We start from the raw sequence: 15174 nt of genomic DNA on the forward strand, positions 1-15174 counted from the left end.
CAAGAAGTTATGGACACCATTTGTTTTTCTGACCTTTGCAGATTGCTCCCCACAGAGCATCAATGGCATACAGAAACTTCTGCCAGCAGCCAAGCTGCCAAGCTGTTGTGACCACAACCGCAATGCTTGCACTCATGTTAAAGTTCACAATGCTCCTTTAGCCAGTTCTTCAGCAGAGGACAGTCGCTTGGTGGTGTACTGCAGCAAAAGTCTTCGTAAGTCAGGCCCCTCAGGCAGCTCTGCACTGAGGATCTTTATTTTTGTGCATCTGGCTTTTAGTGACCTGGTACTGTAAGACATGCAGATACCCAAGCTGTATCCATTGAACAGTGATATACAGGAGGAACTGTTTGCTTGTGCACTGCTGCGTGACTACAGCCATGCTGCCTCAGGACCCAAACTCACATATCCTCAGTGAGCTCCCAGCATGGATATGTAGGGTGGCATCCTGCTGCTTCTCTGCTGGGTGACATGGGCATGCAGATATCCCTTTGGACTCCATCATGGACATGTCTCAAACATCCACAGCTCCACTAGATATCAGGGCACATACATCCTCTAGGTCATCTAACTAGTGTCTGATATTTAGCTTTGTAGTTACAGAGTTTTCAAGTATTTTTTTCAGCTACATTTTGGTTCAGAAATGTCAATAATCCTCAAAAAATCTGTTACGTGTTCTTGAAACATGCTCAGACTGTCTTTCTTTCCTGGAACCATGTATGTGTATCATTTCAAAGAGTCAGCTACTTTTTAGACAATGCCTCTGTGTAGCTCAAATGGAAACTTCCTCTGGAGTGTATGAAGAAATGTATTTTGCAATTCCAATCTCTACTCTTTCACACATACATTTAAAATTACTGCACCTCTGCTGTGAGACTCTGAGGAGAAATGTCTTTTATGACATCCTGACCCCACAATATACAATTTTTTGTCATCCTGCCTGTGAGATCCCAGGATGACAGACTTATTCTACTCTCAACTATCTGATCCTGGGGTACTAAAGGTTTGGTTAGTGCACCTCTGTCCATGTGTCAGTCCACAGCATGAAGGACCACTGAGTATGTGGCATCAGAGGAGGCAGCTTTCAGGCTGAAAGAAGAGAGTTGGATTTTTCACAGCTCTGTACTTTGTGAGGCAGAATACAGCCATGTGCAGGGCTACCCTCTGAGAGCAGTTGAATTTCCACCCACTCTTCACTCATCCTGCCTGAGCATAGGTCACTGCAGAAGGCGTGGGGACTGGAGAACCAGTCTCTTTGATGTCTAGACAAACACTACATTTGGGTCTTTTTTATATTATTTAGTTTGTTTGATCTCACTTCAGGGCTTTAGTACTTTTTTTTTCCCCAATGATGGTAAGAAACAGCAATGAATTAGTTCCTCACCTATGTACCTGCATTCCCTCTGTGATCTCTTGTCCGTACTTTCTTGTTCCCTTTCCTTCAGGGTGGTTTTGTACCTGCACATCATCATGATGACCATGACGACCTCTCAAATCAATAAAAACTGGACATACTTGTATGGCAAGCCTTCTACCAAGACAAAGGCTGCCTTGTGTGGAGCAATATGCAAATACCTATACCCGGATTCATCCCACCTAAGTGAGGTGCCTGTGTTTAAAAAACAGAACCCCTCTGTATCTCATGGAGAAAGACAGACACCTCCAAAGGATGGTTCTTTCTACCTGTGGCTGTCTGTTTCCTTCTACTTTTCTCCCTGGAGCTCCCTCTTACTATCCCTTTTACTGCAGGGACTCTATTTCCGGGCATAAAGTTAGTTAAAAAGAAATATGGGGGAAACAAATAGCTATATCAAAGATGTAACAGCATGTGTCCTCAGACCTGTCATTATAAGAGGCCTTGTGCTGACCATATACATACCTGATAATTTGAAAGTCCTGCAATTTTCATAATTCTTCTTTTGAGCAGATGCAAGACTCATAACCGTCATTGAAAGTGTCCTCCTGATTGCTTGAAATAGCCATCTATGACAGTTTAAAGTCAGTTCATAACTGGAGCTCAGAACTTGAAGCATGTGATACTAAGCTGATTTGATCTGTGAGACACAGCCATAAGCAAAAAATCATATCCTTCCAAATTACCATGTGGGTCTTTTGTTCCAAACTGGCTGTATAAAGCTGAATTTGGTGTTTTAATGCCAAAGTAAAACAAATGAACACTGTAACAGAAGTACTCTACATCCTTTGCCTATTGGAATCCTTTCATTGCTATGAAGGTTGAATGAGTTGTCCTGACACAGACTATGCCCTCTCCCTTGATGACTACTTCTTTAAAGTTTGTGAACACTGAATATTTATTGATCTTTTACCTTCGGTTGAACTCTCGCTGAATATGGCTAGCAGAATTAAGAGGAAAAAACCAAGAGTTGACAGAGACACAAGTCCATATACACACACATCATGATCAGTCCAACCTCATTCACCTAATAAGTCAAGCTCAAAGTTCTTGAAGACACACTACAACTCAGAGAAGTGAAATTATCAAAATAAATTGTAATATAGCATGCATAAGATCTGACCTTTAATAAGATTAGATAAAATTTTTGAATTCGATTAAATTAGTCTCACACATACATAGAAACTTTCAGCTAATGAGCTGATTGGTAAGGTTCACACTTAACAATAACTTTGAAAATTAAATTCTGATTTTGTAGTCAATAAAAGAATTTACAGGCTTAAAACGCTGGGGGTTTTGCGTCTATAAAAGAAGTTCTTAATTGAAGCTGAGTGAAACAGCTCTCTGAAAAAAACGTAGTTGTTTTACAATGCACGTAGAAGAATGACATTATTTGTCAAAGAACCCAAGTTAGATAAGCACTGAGTTGTTTGGAAATAATATGGGTATATTAAGATCTGATTTTAAAAGCATACAACTCATTATTGTGATTGCACACATCCTAAAGGTGTGTTCAGCTTGCTCTGCTATTAAAACGCAATGTTTGCACTTGTGGTGAATGCAAATCAAACTATCACGTAAACTTTATAAGGGCACACCAATCTCACTCCCAAATAAATTAACAGCGAAATTCTCACTGAGTATATGGCATTTCTTTATTCTACTGAAGCACTGAGAAGTGCATGCAAGTTTTGCACAAACTCTGCCTGTTCAGCACAGCAGAGGGTGATTTCAGAGCCCAGTGTCATCCATAGAAGAAAGGAGAAGCCAATGCCACCTGTGTCTCATGTCAGAATGAAGATATATTTTCCTTGGTGTAAATAGGAAGTATAATTGTGCAAACAGGAAATATTTCATGAAGCTCCTGAAGAAAATGTTGTTTCAATATTACAAAAGTCACATAAGCAACAAAGATTAATATATATTAGTTTTGGTTGACTGGCTGGGCTTGATTGTCTGGGGGTTTGTTTTGTTTCTGTTTTGTTTCTTTTTCCTTTGCCAAAGCCAGATGATACTTGATATAAAGCAGCAATTTGATCTCTTGGATCATAACACAAACATCCTGTCAAGACAAACTGATAGTCTACCTGTTTTTTTTTTTCCTTTGTAGTGTGTGGGTGTGCTTTTTATCTATTTATTTATTGGTTTCAAGAATATTCAGAATTAATAAGAAGGTAAGAAAAAACAAGCCAATAAATATTATAATGACATTGTAAATATTCAGGCTGTATCAGAGGCTCAAAAACTGCATGCAGGTCTGGTTGTCCAATTTTAACAGAATACAATAAATCTGGAAAGCAAAAGATGATGGGGTGAAAAGTGTGAAATAGTGCATGAAATAATATACATTGTTAAGATATGAAAATCTTTGCCAAGGAGTGCTGTGGATGCTGATGGTCATCATGGGTTCACAGGATGATTAAAAAAATCTAATACAGTAACCCCTGATTCATCAAGAACTATCAAGCATACTTGATAGGAAGACCCTGAGCTGAAGACAACCATACATGGGGAGGCTGCATGCTACACTTGACCCCTTCTTACATACTTTGCTTGCAGTATGCCAGCTGGAGGAGTACTTGGGTTGGCAGTGCCAGCTTCCTTCCTCACCTGCTCTGGGACTTCTTCCTTCTTCTAGACTGGACATGAAAGGGCTAAGGGGCTGCCCTGTGTGCCTGGGGAGGAGTGGACTTTTGGAAGACCAAGCTGTGGTCTCCGTGGGATAGAACATAGAAGAGATTTAAAGCTGAGCTCCTACAAGGGGAAGAAAAAATATATAGGTTTTGAATTGTAGATAATCTCACCACTTTTGGTAAGGGTATGAGCAGGTGTGGCCTATATCTTCTTCCTGGAATTTGTTCCCTAAAACACTACAGAAAGTTGGTGAAGAAGGTTAAAATATAATCTGGCTCAGTAACAGTGTTCTTCCGAACAGCCACCCATGATTTTGAGCAGAGGCACATGACCTTCTGTGGGCTCTTTTTAATGGCCATATTGGCAGGGTTATTACCACTGTGTTGTGGATACAGACATAGCACTGGCTGTGGCAGCTCCTATCTCTGTACGAGGGCACGTGACATGCAGAAGTGTATCACCTACAACTTGTGTGCTTGTTTTGATTCCCTCCTCTATCTTTTTCACACCCTTCCTAGATAAACGCTTGTCCAAAAATGTTGCCTGAGCATGGATGTGGAGCAGAAAGAATCCATTTTGTTCAAACCAAAACTTTAAACTTGCTTAGTGTGTTCTGCTGTCTGCTTTGTTGTTTGATAAAGGAGATAATGAAACTGGAGATCAGAGAAAAAAGAAAAAAAACCTATCTTGATCTGTTTGTTTTTTCCCTGTATGTACTGTGTATCAGGTGTCACTAAATCTTGCTTAATGTGACATGACTTCAGCAGAAATTATTAGTTGCTTTTGTTATTATCCCTAGTAATCTAAATTTCTTCATCCTTAACTGAAGTTAGCATTTCAACACAGAACTTGGACAGAGTGTGAGCCTGACTAACATTTAATTTGCTTCTCACGGTGAGAGGGATGGCAGTGACAGGCTGCAGCCTGGGCTGGCTCTGCGGGGGCAGCTGCCAGCCTACACACAGTCCTTACAGCTTCGTGAGCTTCGTGCTTCATTGAAAGAGTGAAGAAAATCTTGTCTTTTCTTTCATGATTGATAAATGATAGATGTGGAATGAAAACTTCCATTACTTAGGCTTTCACTGAAGACAGCAATTTACACCAGTGGAAAGAAAGATAAAACCAACTCATTCTGTAACAGCATTGTTTTCCACTCATGCAGAAGAGTGGTGAATCAATGCTGGCATTACAAAGCACTGAAAATGCAGGCTGACCCTTCTTTAGCTGTGAGTGAAGTCATGCCAGTTTGGTCCTCTTGTCACATAAGTGAACCAAGAAAGCTTCTACTGTGAAACTCAGTTAAAACAACATAAATGGGTTTATACGGGAGAGGGGCAGTGCAAAGGAGAGTGAAGGTAGGAAGTTTCCATTTATTCCTTCTAAATCACTTAAAGATAGAATTTATTCCTATTAGAAGTGCTTTTCATCAGCAATGAGATTGATAGAGATGTGACATACCAACTTCTTGTGAGTGTGTGATCCCAGGAAGCCTTTTTTACCTAGACTCTCCAAGACTTGCTTTTATGACTCCTCCATATCACTGAAGCACCTTCTATTGTAAACATGTAACTGAGACTGGTCAAAGGGTTGGCTCAAGCATTATTTAACTGCAGTGATCCACGAATTGCTGAAATTCTCTGTAGCTGCATGGATTTCAGAAAAGAAAAGCATGGAATATAACTGTCTAGCTGTGAAATGTCATTGTAGCATAAAACCAACTTTGCTTGCATTCATATGCACAGGGGCTTTATCATGCCCAAACACCAAATCAAAGGCGAAAATTTTTAGGGAAAACAGATACAACTTTTCAGCATGATTTTCCATAGCAATACCACATTTTAAACTGAAATAAAGATAAAAGGTCATCTTGAAAAGACGTTCTTTAACAAAAGCAGAATCTTCTTTTCCAGCCCCAAAACAATATGATGTTTGCATAAACTCTCCCAGCCTCTACTTGCCTTTTTTAGATTGCCTTCTAAAAATACTAAGGAAAAAAAAGGACCCTAAATATGTGTTCTTCCCCTTTACATCTAATTTGATAAACACTGCCACCCTCCATGCCCTATATGCCTGCTGGTCATGGCCATCACAAAGTTAATAGTGTTTCAAGAAATGAGCTCAATTTAACTCAAAACATGTGTTTGCCTGTACAACAACATTTTAGAAAACTTTGCTTATATTTCCCCATCCTCAACTTTTCTATGGTTTTCTTGTTTGAAAACATTTGAAATTCAATTACATTTACTGCAATTCTAAGAAGGGCCCCTGCTTCCTGTTTAAAACAACTCACAGAGAAAACAAAATGGGGGCTGTCAAGAAAAAAAACAAGCTGCTGGTAGTGCAAGAGGCTGTCTGTAGAGGCTGGCTTTCACCTTCTTCCTTTAAGCAGATTTACCTACTTAAGAATATTACCTTGTTCATACCTCACTTCCAGTTAGTCTTATACAAAAGGGCCCTCTCAGCAATCAATATTAACTGCAGCTGGATCATACAGTAAGAAAGCAAGAAGACATCCTGGCTGAAAAGTCCCTGTGCAGCCCCAAAATAGCTGATATTTGTAAAAAAAAAAAAAAAAATAAAAAAAAAAAAAAAGAAAGTAAAAGATTCAAACTCTACCTAGAGACAGTTACTTAAGATATCACCCTGTTTTGAGTATTTTTGTACAATGAAAGAATTAAGAACCACCCACTGTAGGACAAGAACTGAAAGGTGGACCATTTTATGGATAAAGAATTGGCTGAATAGTCACAATTAGAGTGGGAATATTCAGGGTGATTAGTCATTGATAGGGACAAGAATATTATGTTGTTATTAGTTCACATAGCAAAAGATGAACAACAGGAACCACCTTCCCTGATGCAAAATCCCCTTCCCTGATGGCAGAGAATTACCAGATCTCAAAATCCTAGAAGAGCATCTCCATTCTTTTTATCGTAGGATCATCTACAGAGTATATAATTTAGTGTCTTAACTCTCACCTTCACACCTGAGCATCATTCTCCTTGAGACCGGCTCTAAAGCTTAAGTACGACAAGCTTTTGCTTTTCAAATTTCCAGAAATACAGGTAAACTGGGGCCTGAGAGGACTGAATCATCTTTAGCTTGTTGTATGATAGGCAGCCATTTGGTCAAGGCAAAGGAGCATTACTAAATGTTCATTTATCTGCCTGCTTTCTTTACAACTGCAAAGTTTTCTACAGTTGCAAAAAGCCCAACTTGTCCACAAGCCATTGTGTCCCGTTCAGGTGTACTGGACTAAACTATGGCAGGCAGGACAGAAAGCTCTCATGAAGTATCCAGCATTGTCTGTTTCTGTTGAGGATTGAGACAGCATCATTTTTAGGGAGACCCTAAAATTTCAGATGGATGAACATGACATGGGAATCCTTATTAAGGCATCTGGTAGTTTCCTCCGTACCAGAAATTTATCTCTAATCAAGATGGGAAAGAAAACAAAGAAGTGAAACCTTTTTAAATAAAATATGTGAAAAAAGGAAGAAATAATTAAAACAGCAGGCATAAAATACAAATATTGAATTCCATTGTAAACTTAAAAAAAAAACACATGTAGGATTACTATCATTTTTTATGGCAATGGAAAGAAAAAATATGTGTAAGAAAAAATCTGGTGTTCAATTTTCATCACATTTTTCATCTTATGAAGAAGATAAATTTTGCTATTATGGGCTGAAACAAACAGGCAAATAGTTCAGGTTACAGTTGGTTGGTTCGTTTTTGTTCAAAACTCAAACCAGAAGAATGAATGAGTGAAGTTAACTTCCTTTGCAATTTTATGTTCACAAACTTTTACATATATGGGTTCACTTGAGAACAGATGAAAGAAGCTGTATAACACCAGGAGACTGACATGAATCAACATAATTCCTCATTAACTGGTAGAATGTAAAAGAGAAATCTGGGGTTTGTGAAACCTCAAGACACTGAAAAATGTAAGTTTCACTAAGTAACAATTTTGCAACTTTATTTTTTTAAATAGTAATTTTTAACTATTTTGAACTAGTTAAAATATATAACTATAAATAAATACATAGCACTAACCAGAGCTCTTCATCAAGAAAGATACACACGTTTACATGTAATCCTTGCATTTTTTCAATGAAGGCAACACCGCTGGTTAAATATAGATGCCTAAACCTTCTCCAACCAAAATCCAGTCTGGAAAAGTTGCCAAATGACAAAACAAATAACAGTATACTGTTTTTATGCACTTATCAGAATGGCAAGTTGCAAGCATTCAGAATATTTACCTGAAATCAAATCCTTCACATTTAAAACAATTCTGTCTTTGAGAAAAACCTATCAGTATAAAATGTTGTCAAAAAGACAAAAACATTTTTAGGTTTCATTTGCAATTTTTCTAAAAGAGAAATAAGAAAAATGGCAATTAAACACAGAAAAAAATTCCTTTCATACTCTCATGTTTTGCAAGAATATTTTGATATTAACAAAGCTTTGTTAGGTCTATGCAGGAATATGCAGTGACACAAGATTTGTCAGGAAAGACATTGTCTTTTACGAGACTAACTCAAAACCTGGGGAAAATGCAGAGAATCTGCACACAAACCTTTTACAAATTTGAAGTGGATGCTGCAATCCTAAGGCTGCACAAAGGCTGGAAACAATTGCTATGGGTTTAACATAAATACATTCATCAGAAAATTGTGGTGGAGATCTACCAGAGATGGAGGTGATAAGGTCTTAAATATTGTCATAAAGACAGGGAATCAATGTCAAATATGCACTTAAATGAAGAAACCAAATTGACCACTGAAGAAATTCAGAATGGATAACTACTCTTTTCTGAAATGATGGTAAGTCAGAGTGACTTCTTTTTTCCTTTAATTTGCATACAGATGAAATTAGGTTTTTAATTAATCAGACCCAGTGTGTTTTCCTTGGGGTATAGGGGAGGGGAGAGGAGGGGAAAGTGGCTTAGGGGAGTTGTTTTGTTTTACTTCGTGTTCTTTTGTTTTGTTTTTAAAGAGAAAAATAGATTGTTTCTACAACTTTGGGAGCACACCAGAGTTCCAAATATAACTATGCAACATTAATCTCAGGTGGTGAAAAATGGTGTATACACTGTTAACACCAGGGGCAGAAAGGAGGACAGCTTAGATGATATATTTCAGAAATCCTCTGCTGAGATTTCCATGGAGGTTAAAGGATTGATCCCAAATCCTTCCACCTTGTTAGATATATCAGCAGCCTGGTCCAGCAGAAGGTGTCCCTGCTCATGGCAGTGGAATTGGAACTAGATGATCTTTAAGGTCACTTCCAACCCAAACCATTCTAGGATTCTACGATTCTATATTCCAGGGAGTAAGTTTTTGCCAACATATCCTCTTGGTTTTAGAAATAAGAAAAACATAAACTTCAAATAGCCCAAATAATTCAGCTCTAATAAGGACCTGCAGGAAACTTCCGAAATACATGACTTATCCTCCTCTCTTGCACACATTGCCTTACAAACGCAAGCAGTTCAATTAAAAGGAATGACACATTCTCAGTGGGAAAAACCAAAATTTGTGAGATTGGGTCTGGAAGAATCCTGCCAGTTCTGTGGCTTTCATTTGTGAGTTCTTTAAAGAGCACTAAATTACTGATTTTATCATAGTTATAAATATTTATAAAATATCTAGTTTATAATTTGAAAAAATATAACTATTTTATAAAATATGAAATATACATAGGTTATAAAGTTATAAAATAAGTTGTTCTGGATCTTCTTTCTGTACTGACATATATGTTTAAGATTTGTCAATGCCTGATTAGCACTGGGACTACACACAGAGCCAGAACCGGGAATAATTAAATACAAGCTTTTGCTTTTCAAATTGACAAATGCATGTTCCGACTTCATTTGCAGCAGATCTTACAACAGAATTGAGCTTTTACATATTTATGCCATTTTGAGAATTATAAATATAACTGATGAATCCATGCAATCCAGCCAGTGGTCAAGATACTGGCTGATCCAGGATTTATCATAACTGTGGGTGATGTTGTGGAACTGGCTGGCAGTACTTCTCAGATCAGACACAAAAGCGCAACCTGGCAATACAAGGCTGCCAAGCATTCAAGGGCAGAAAATACCAGGCATCGCTCTGGCTAAAATTTAGGTTTCAGTGTGTTGGCTGTCCTCTCCCTCCTTTGCCCTACAGCATGTGAGATTGCTTAATGTGCCAGTAGGTAACTGAAGTTCAGTAGAAAATTCAGAGCTCTTGGCAGATAACGCTGTGTCCTCAAATTTGCAAGCAAAACTTGGGTGCCAAAATAATCAAAATGACCATTCCTACGCTTATTTAAGCATGTGTCTGATTTCACTGAGCTTATTTAATTTTCTAAATCACTTTGGGGCATAAGCTGGTATAAATGCAAGAAATTCATATAATGAAACTAGAATTTTATGCCTAGGAAAAATGCCAAGATTCATAACTGTTCCCCCAGCTAAATTCCACTTTGCCTGATTTTCTGAATTAAGTGGTGGTAATTATGTGCCTAATATGCATTCCTAGTTAACATGCTTGTCTCTATAAATTCAGTAATTGCTTATTCAAACAGGGCAACAGGCATGTAACACATAATTGGCATGCACAATTACTTCATTTGCATCAGCAGTCACTGTAATTTCATGTCACACTGATTATGCATGGAATCATGAGTGCAGATTGGAAGACATTTGAAACCCAAATCCAAAACAGAGACATAAAAGAAGTTTCTAAACCAATAATCTTTTCCTCTCACCTATAAAAATATTCTGCTTCCACGGTCCTAGTCTTCATTTTTGGGCATTTATTTGTGTTTTTACTTATATTTATTTTCCTTAGCTCACTGTGCTGTGATCAGCTATGTAGAAGGTTGTGAACAAGTATCCCATGAGTGGGATAGAGCTCCTGTGTCCACCTGTGTCAGCTAAATGGTGCTTACATACTTCCGTGTATGTTCAAAGAGGCCTAACATTTTCAATAAGCAAAGGCTGAAGCATTTTCTCATTTATCAAAACCCCTTTGATACCTATCAGAGTCCAAACCTGCTTCCATTTAACTTGCCAAATGCTGGAGGCTGTTGCTCATGATTGAAGACATGGTTTCGCTTGATCCTTGCAATGACAGCTCTCACACCAGCCTGTTCTACAGAAAAGCCTCTGCTCCTCCTTGGACAGCCTCAAACAATGCTTCAGAGAGGTGGGCACTTGCTATGTTGCCTTGTTTGCTCATTTTAAGAATCACAGCAAACTTGCATGAGAAGTGCTTGCTGTTAGTCAGATTGAAATCACCCTTCATTAAATGCAGGTTAAGTTAAAGCAGAAATATGGCTGTTCTGGAGAGTACATTCAAAATAGCTGATACTTACTAAAGAACAGCGAGAAGTAAAGAAACTAAACAATATAATCCTCCTAGAGCAAGCACAAATCTTAAAGGCCTTGTTTTTCTCTCTTTTCAGATGAGAGGCTGTAGGTGTCATCTTGACCTGCAAGATCTCTGCTCCCTGCTTGCTGCTTATTGCAGATAACAATCTTAGAAGCAAACTCTTGCTGTTAAAAATCATAAACTTTTACAGCTAATCTATAGCTCTTTTCAGGGTCCTCCAAAGTTTCCGTATGATTCCCTTCCCAAAGTTGTACTGAAAAACTCACCAGTGTTTCAAGCCATGGAAAATTAAGGACTATTGTTATCTGTAGCAAATGCTACTTGTGCAGTGCAGGTGTCATTTGTATGAAAGGATCTGTTTATATTTCCTTGACTCAATGAGGGGTACAAATCCACCCCTATGACAACTAAGGTGTATTTTTCTCCTGGTAGCAACATTAGCATAAGGAGATTCTTTTCCCTGCATGTTTCCCATTCATGATCCCCTGCTCCAGTATTCTGATTCTTGTACTGCCCTGTAGCTGACCTAAATTCTATGTTGATTTTAATCTTAGTTTAAATTAACTCAATATCTGACTTCAAGGTCAAGGGAAGACTGTTCAAAATACCATTGATGTTATCAGACTTTGTGCAAGATTTAAAATCAAGAGCATTAAAATATATTCAAAGAATGACTGTAGCCTGTAATATTTTTAGGACAGGGTCAACAACAATGGTGGAACATGGGAGTTTTCAGGAGCAGCAAATTCAGTTGGTTCATGAGAGATTTAATCTGTTATGAAAATGAGAATGAACTGTTCAGTGCATCACAAGTCCACAAGGCTCACTTCCAAGCACCAGCTTTGCAGATCTTCCTGTGATTTAATTTAGGCATGTTAGAAGTGAAAAAATGCTGGTTCTTAGTCAAATTCTATGTGTAAGAAGAAATGTAGTGATTTGAGAAATTAAATAAAAATTCTGAAAAAGAAAGTGCGAGCAGAGATCAGTTCCACTTCTGAAAATAAAGTCTCTTTCTGAAAGTCCTTGCTCAGTAGTTTTAGAAGAATGAAATTGTTAGCATGTTGTAATTTTTAGACAGGATGTTTTTGTGAAGAAAAACCTACAAAAGCCAATGCAAGAAACTGCCTGATGAATGAAATGAGTGTGGTACCTGCATCTTTCAAAACAAATACCTGAGGCAAGGATTAAAATGCTTTCCAAAGATAAGAATCTGCAGTCATCTTGGTGAGATTACTGACTACTCAGTCTAGCATTATTTTGCACAGCTTGGTTGATTTTTTTTTTTTAATATGCTTGGTTCCAGATATCACAGAAGTTTGCTATTAACAGTTGAGCACAGACAGTAACTGTGGAAAGCATTTAGCCTGTTTCGACACACCCTCCACTGGCAAGCTGCTGAAACACCAACAGAATGTAATATCAGCAGTAGGTAAAACCTGGTGGGGTTTGATTTTCTAAGTCAATGCATGTTGTAACTGGAACCCAACTTCTTGAAATGAACTGCTAGATGGAAGGTTATAGGCACTGGTTTTGCTTATGCTGTAGCTCACACCATTGGCACCACAGAAGATACAGAAGGAATAAAAAAACCCAAATGACTGTAAGCAAGAAAATAACTATTTCATTAATCTAACTTGACTTAGAATGTCAAATTTGTCATTCAGCAGCAGAAAAATCCAACGACTGCATTTTGTCATTAAGCATGAAAGCAACTACATTTGTAAGAAGTTAAAAGTAGTATGGAAAGAAATCATCCTTGAAGTTATCTTAGTTTTTGTATCTTCTATACATTTGCATGTGCAGATGCTTCTCCGGAAGAGCTCTTAAACTAAATCCTTATCTCCCCTTGATCAATGTCTGCAGCAGTGGAGGGAGGAGGGGGAGGGAAACCATCTGGAAATTCCAGGGTGCATTTCATGGTGTTTCCTGGCCGTTTGGGACTCACCAGGAGCACAGGAGCCTGCAACACCTAGTGAGAACATCAGCATGAAATCAGTACCTGCCCAATGCTCATCTCATGCCCTTCTTGTTTGTGCCCTAGGGTTGATGTGCATATCACAGGCAAAACCTTCTTGGCTTTCAACATGCTTTCCTAGGAGGCTCATCCTCCACATCGCACTCTTGGGATGAGTATCCTCTACAAACACAAAAGCAAAACAAGACCAAATCTTACTCTTTGACTCTCTTCCCCTTTCCAAAACCTTAACTTCAATTGAAGTTACATTATGCATGAGCTCACTAAATGAGAACTGAACGTTCTTACGTGCTCCAGAAGATGAAACGGTGGCAATGATAATTATGAATCTCTGCAATAAATAGGTCATTGCACAGTTTCCTTATGCATTGGATATAAAAGTTTATTTTCAGAAACAATATTATTTCTCTCATTACTTGGAAAGCAGACTAGGATTTCAGTAGTGCAGCCCAAGCTGGAGAGTAACTTATGGAAGAGGCTATGATCCAGTCTCAAGATGGTTATTGAACTAAAGACCTTCATTCTTAGAAATCTTGTGATTTCTAGGAGGTGTTTCACTATTTTGCCTTGAGTGTGTTTTTGGTTGCATTCCAAATTAGTTTGAACTCTGAAAGTTGAAGTAATGCCCTGACATATTGCTGGTGTGGTCTTCTGCTTGCTGCAAACAGCAGGTAAGGACTTGGAGAGAAATGAGATACAGAGGATAAAATAGCTTTTTTGGTGGGAGAAGGAAAGATTATTGGTTTTGTATTGGCTCCATTACTTGTTCTTCTTTTGAGCAGTAGAAATACCAGTGACTAGTTTGAGGATGCTCATTTTCTCCTTTTTTTTCTTGTTGGGTATTTTTGTTTGATTGTTTTTTTGTTGTTTTTTTGTTTGTTTTGTTTTTTTTACTCACTTTAGTAAAACGTGTTTTCTTCCAGGTTGAAAATGAATATGTAGGTTTCCTCTTCTCCCTTGTAATCTGCCATAATTTCCTACCTATTACTGCTGATATATTCTTTAATAAGTCAGACCTTTGTCCTGTATAGAATCATGGAATGGATTGGGTTGGAAGGGACCTTAAACATCCCCTAGTTCTGTCTATGTGTTCAGGTATATCATTTTAGGAAATGGAAATAAAGCCACTTGCCTGCAATGCAAGGTTTTTCCAGGATGACAGGAGCTCTTCCTTTTACCAAGAAAGAGCAAGAGAAGCTGTGTTGGATATTTTGCAAAGGAATGCGCCAGAGGATTAGAAATTTAAAGAATAGGTCAAAAAATTCAATGGTGGAGGATGAAAGAAGCAGACTTTTTCAAAGAGGAGCAACTGAAAGTAATGGAATTGATTTTTCATATCATTACTGGACTGTAATTCTGTAATTACATAAGTACACAGTCTTAACTATTATTATTAATGTATATTATTAGAATCTTAAGGATTTAATCTTACAGAATCTGAAGGATTATATAATCAAAAGATCATTACAAATGCACTTGTATATAAGTACTCTTCCACCTTCTATAGATTGTTTAGAGCACATGATAAAATTTGCTTTACCATATTTTCAGTTTAGATGTGGGAATAGGGCAATACTTTGACTTTCAGTTGAAGGGCTCCACAAGTAATGTTAACATAAGTACATGGGAAAAGAGAAAGAGAATAGAAGTCTAGGTGACTGTCAGGTTTTCATTTGATACAAAACACACAAAAAATGGAGGATGTCCCCAAAAGAGAAATGGGTTCAGTTGCATCTATAAATTTATAATTCTTATATCCT

The sequence above is a fragment of the Lathamus discolor genome, chromosome 4, assembly GCF_037157495.1.
Source record: "Lathamus discolor isolate bLatDis1 chromosome 4, bLatDis1.hap1, whole genome shotgun sequence".
Taxonomy (NCBI): domain Eukaryota; kingdom Metazoa; phylum Chordata; class Aves; order Psittaciformes; family Psittacidae; genus Lathamus; species Lathamus discolor.